Below are 6,209 nucleotides of genomic sequence, written 5' to 3'. Positions count from 1 at the left end.
TACCATCAGGAAAGTGAAAAGACTACCTACAGAATGAGAGAAAGTATTTGCAAATCATAAATGTGAAAAGGGACTTGTATCCATAGTATATAAAGAACCTTTATAACTCAATTATAAAAATAAATATGTAATGTGTATTTCAAGATAACTAAAAGGTAAGATTTTGAATGTTATCACTACAAAGAATTAATAAATGTTAAAGTGATGGATATGGTAATTATCCTGATGTGATCATTATATAGTGTATACATGCATCGAAACATCACACTGTACCCTATAAATAAGTACAATTCTGTGTCAATTGCAAATAAAAATAATTTAAAAAATTTTTAAAAGAATAAATAAGCCAAAGGCAAAATCTCTGAATAGACATTTATCCAAAGAAGACATAAAAATGGTCAATGGGCATATGAAAAGCATAGGCACAACATCATTGGCCCTAAAGAAATGCAAATCGAAACCACAGTTTGATACTTCACACCCACTAGGATGCCTATATTTAAAAAGACAGATAATAACAAGTGTTGTCAAGGATGTGATGAAATTTGAACCTTCATACACTGCTAGTGGGAATGTAAAATGGGACAGGTGCTTTGGAAAACAGTTTAGCAATTCCTCAAAATATTAAATGTAAACATACCATTTTACTCAACATTTCACTTCTAGGTATGTAATCAAGAGAAATGAAAATGTACATCCATACAAAACTTTTACATGAATGTTCCCTGCAGCATAATCCATAATAACCAAAAAGTAGAAACAATTCAAAAGCCCATCAACTGATAAGTATGTAAACAAAATGTGGTACAGGTTGAGTATCCCTTATCCAGAATGCTTCTGATTTTTTATTTTTTTGAATTTTGGAATATTTTCATATACATAATGAGAGATCTTAGGGATGAGACCCAAGTCTAAACACATAATTCATTTTTGTTTCATATACACCTTATACACATAGCCTGAAGGTAATTTTATACAATAAGTAATTTTGTGCATGGAACTAAGTTTGTGTACATTGAACCATCAGAAAACAAAGGTATCAGGTGTGGAATTTTCCTTATGGTGTCATGTTGGTGCTCAAAAATTTTCAAACTGTGGAGCATTCCAAATTTTATATTTTCAGATTAGGGATACTCAACCTGTATATCCTTACAATAGAATATTATTCACCAGTAAAAACCAATGAAGTCTTGGTACATGATACAACACGGATGAACCTTGAAAAGACATAAAGGAAAGCCAGTCGCAGAACATATGTTACATGATTCCATATATAGGAAACGTCCAGAATAGGCAAAGCTAAAGACAAAAAGTTACAAAATTGGTTGTCTTGGGCTGGGGGGAAGGAGAGCAGCAAATTAGAGTAAGTGATAATAGGTACAGTGTTTCTTCTTGGTGTGATCAAAAATATTTTTAAATTGGAGTGTGGTGATGGTTATGTAACTCTGGGAATATACTAAAAACTATTGATTTATACACTTTAAATGGGTAGATTGTATGGTGTATATAAATTCTATCTCAAGAAAATTGTTTAAAAGTAATGAGAGCAATTCCCAAATAAAACTGAATGCTAAAATGAAAGTATCAATTTAAAATGAATATTGGTTAGTCAACCTTTGATCTATAAGATTAGGAAGAACAAGAAACAGCTTTCCGAGGTGGCATAAGTGACTATCTATGAATTTTAAGATAATTGAGGATTCAAGATTTTTTCTTGTCAGTCTCTATCCACAGAGTTTGTAAATCCAAATAGTATCATGGTTCAATGAATGTCCTAATAAGAATTTTAGTATATAAATAAGGTATGGCATTTTATTTTAATTGTGGAAATTAGATTTCTCTTAATGATATGTAAGTACCAGATCAAGTATATTTTGTACTGAATTCTACAGTTAAAAATCACTGTCATGAAATGATCCTAACAGCAAGAAAAAAGTGAGACTAAAGCATTCTCTGAAGATGACTGGTAATGGCTACTTGTGGCCATTAATTAATTTTCTTTGTAACCTTTTAGCTCTCCTATCACCCTTTGGTATCTCAAACATATACATACAGCATCGTGAGACCGAGCCTTTTGTAGATGTTTTCGGTGGCAATTTAGAAAATATATGTTCTCAGTTTTGAGAGTTGGCAGCAAAAGTGCACTCACACACAGCCGGCTGCATGTGGTTTGGCTGTTTGAAGCACACATATTCAAGGGCTCAGTGGTCAAGAAGGCATACATGGGCAGGCACTGTGTAGTTAGCAAGGGTCTCACTTGATATTAACAGGTGGCTATAATACTAGGATCAGACTTACCTGAGTGCTCACTTCAAAAGAGAGACTAAGGGAGTGAGAGGCTCTCTTGGGACAGCTGAGCCAATAGTTCAACATTGTCTCATGGATGGTTATCTAGGGTCACTCAGAGGTGAGGATAGCTTTGAAGAAGTACATATAATCCCTGACTATTTCCCATTATTATGAAGAACTAATTTACTCATGGGGTTTTTCTTTTGGTTTGTTTTTAGCCAAGGTAAAGGTCATGTTTTTATTTAAATATATTACATATTTTATCAAGAGTCAAAAGAAAACTGTTTTTAGTGGTCACACAGACAATGGAAAAAGATGTAGAAAACAAAACACTTTGTTCCCAAAGATAAATTATGTGAAATATACCAAACCACTGAAATAAGATTGATCAGAAAGTTTTGTCTGGGTTATTAAACGTAGTTCCATGATGAAGAACTCATATTTCCTTGTCTACATTTCAGTATTTTGATTATCTCAAGATCAGGACTTTGGAGAACACATAAAGCATGCAGCCTAGTAAGTGGGCTTTACCCGTAAGTGGTGGAATCTGATGTAATTGATGAGTACCATTCTACGGTTTTCTTAATACTGGTGATGTTAACTTTGATCACTTGGTGACAATGGTGTCTTCCAGATTTCTCCACTGTAAAGTTACTGTTTCTCCCTCCACAGTTAGTAAGTATCTTATAAGATTCTTTGAGACTATGCAAACATAGCATTACTTTTCATAATTTCACCCAGTAATTTTAGCACCAATCAATGATTATTTTCTGTAGCAATTATAAATGTGGTGTTTATAATGGTGATATCCTCCTTTAATAATACCTTCTATATTGATTAACTAAATTATATTTTAAGAAAGACATGTCCCTACTTCCTAATGTACTTATTTATTCAATGAAATATTATTGTAACAGTATAAAGGTAATGGGTGTTTTATTCTATGAGTGATAATCCATTATCATTATTTATTTTGTTCTCAAATGATTCCAGCCTTGGCCATTAAAAGCTCCTTCAGGTTGGCCCCTGTGTCCTTTTGGCATTCCCCCCTTATTTTTTGAGCAGTTCATCATCCTCTGGCATCACAAGATGTTCAAGGCTTAACTGGATATTTTTCTGTCCCAGCCCCTGGAGTGAACTATTTTTTCAGGTATGCCTGGTTCTTTTTTTTTTTTGGAGAATAAATTTAAAAACCAACATATGCATACAAAGGTATACTCACTGTTACTGCCATGTCATTTTTTACAGGCCCTTTCAGCTATCAGAGATACAAATATATCCATGTATATGAACCCATACACATAGAACTATATTTAATATCTATGTCTATCTCTGTGTATATATATTTAGAAGTAAATTCATATTCATACACCCAATTCTAATGCAATACCAGAGTTCAGTTTTGCTTTATTATTTTCCTTGTTACTCTTTTCTTTAACAACGAAAAATCTGGCCCTCATTACTCACAATATATTTATTTATTTGCTCAATCTTAGTTACAGAATAGCTAGTACATTCCCAGACAGAAAACAAATTTACTCACTAGCAAATGATGCTTGTGTCCAGCTCTGTTTGTCCTTAACCTTATAGTACATGTTGACAGAATTTCTATCTATGTCCCTGCCAAATCTTATGCTGAGATGTAATCCCCAATGTTGGAGGTGGGGCCTGGTGGGAGGTGTTTGCGTCATGAAGGCAAATTTCTCATGGCTTGGTGTTGTCATCGCATGGCTTGATTCTGTTCTCACAATAGTGAGTGAGTGTTAATGAGATCTGTGATTATTTAAGTTTATGCTCCCCACCCCCAACTCCTGCTTTGGCCATGTGATGTGCCTGCTCTGTCTTTGCCTTCTGCAATGATTAAAAGCTCCCTGAGGGCTGAGCACTGTGGCTCATGCCTGTAATCCCAACACTTTGGGAGGCTGTGGCAGGGGATCACTGAAGGTCAGGAGTTGGAGACAAGCCCGGCCAACATGGTGAAACCCTGTCTCTACTAAAAAAATACAAAAATTAGCCAGGCACAGCAGCGCATGCCTGTAGTCTCAGCTACTCTGGATGCCGAGGCAGAAGAATCACTTGAACCTGGGAGGCGGAGGTTGCAGTGAGCTGAGATTGCGCCACTGCAGTCCAGCCTGCGTGACACAGCGAAACTCCATCTCAAGAAAAATAAAAAAGCTCCCAGAGGCCTCCCCAGAAGCCAAGCAGATGCTACTGCCCTGCTTGTATAGCCTGCAGAACTGTGAGCCAATTAAACCTCTTTTCTTTAGAAATTACACAGTCTCAGTTATTTCTTTATAACAATGCAAGAACGGACTAACACACGTCATAATTAATGTTTTCCAAAGTTTGTTAGATCGGTTCTTTCTGCCCCCCAACTCTTTCAGTGTTGTTCTTACCTGTAATGCAGCTAGCTAGCTTCATTCACTGCTATTTGTATTCGATTTTTATTTCACCTACATCCTGGTTGATTTTAATTAGCATTCATTTGTCTTTTGGGGTTTCTGAAATAGTGCAATGATTCTAAGTGTCAGAGCTATGCAACAGGTATACTCAGAGAAATCTGAATTCAGGAAGGTCCCTACTCCATTGCCATTCTGTTATTCTTTTTGCCCTTTTCCCATCCATGCCTTATAGAAAACCAATTTTATTAGTTTCTGCTTTGTCCTGCTTGTATTTATTTTGTACCAGGAAGTTGACACATGTATATATTTTTTCCCACAATGAGTAGTGTATTCTTTTACCCTTTACTTTTTTCACTGAACAAGATATTTTGGAAATGTATTTATATGAATCCATAGAGATCTTTCTCACTCTTACAGTTACACAGTACTTCACTGTGTGGATGTAGCATTGTTCATTCAAACACTCTCTTATTTTGGGACATTCAAGTTGTTTCCAATGTTTTGCAGAACAAAAAATTTTGAAATGAGTAACTTTGTGCATATGTATTTTCAAATTGATGAAGGTGTATCTTCAGGGTAAAATCCTAGCAGGGGTATTTCTAGGTCAAAATGTAAGTGTATATGTATTGTCTCTTGATTAAGTGCTGCCTAAATAAGCAGCACCTACTCTAACAGATTATCTTGACTTTCCTTTTCAATTAATCAAAATTAAATGTGCTGTAATTTTTCCGTGGCAGTTTACAATCTGAGTTTCTTCATGTGTAGTAAAGAATTTAGCCTTGGCCAAGAAAGGTCTGGCCTTTGTCCTTGGCTCCAGGGAGGTAACCTCTAAAGGCTTAGACTCTCCCAAGTGATAGGAGTGTTTTTGTTATTCATGATGGACTCCTCAGACCATACCTTATAGTTTGGGCTAAAGAGGTGACTCATGGTCAGTCCCTTGGGTCACATATCAGCTGACTCCTGGGAAGGGAGTCATGTCTATGTAATGTCCATCAGTCATGTCTATGTAATGATGCCCCAATACAACTCTGGACACTGAAGCTTGAAAGAGCTTCCCAGGTTGTTAATACTCCATGCATATTGTCGCACATGGATGCTGTAAACGGTAACACATCCAGAGGACATAGAAGCTTTACACTTGCAGCCCTCGCAGACCTTATCCTACACGCTTCCTTTCCATCTGCATTCTTTTCTGTGAGTATACAGTCTTCAGGGAGTTCTGTCAGTCCTTCTAGCAAATTATTGAACCTGAGGATGGTTTTGGGAACCCCTCATACTTGCAGTTGATGTCAGAAGTGAGGGAGGTCTTGGTGACTGGGCTCCTTACTTTGTAGTTAGACCCAGACTCCTTGCAGTTGGTGTCAGAAGTTTGGGCCAACCTGGCAGTCTTGAAGACCATGCCCTCAACCCCACATTTTGGCTAACAACTCTGGGTGGTTCAGCACTTCTGCAGGCTAAACTCGAGATCTCTGGGTTAACAGAGAGAAAACTGGAAGACAGTGTTAGTTTCAGTTCCAG

Source organism: Pongo pygmaeus, chromosome 4, assembly GCF_028885625.2.
Source record: "Pongo pygmaeus isolate AG05252 chromosome 4, NHGRI_mPonPyg2-v2.0_pri, whole genome shotgun sequence".
Lineage (NCBI taxonomy): Eukaryota > Metazoa > Chordata > Mammalia > Primates > Hominidae > Pongo > Pongo pygmaeus.
This window is presented reverse-complemented; position numbering follows the sequence as displayed.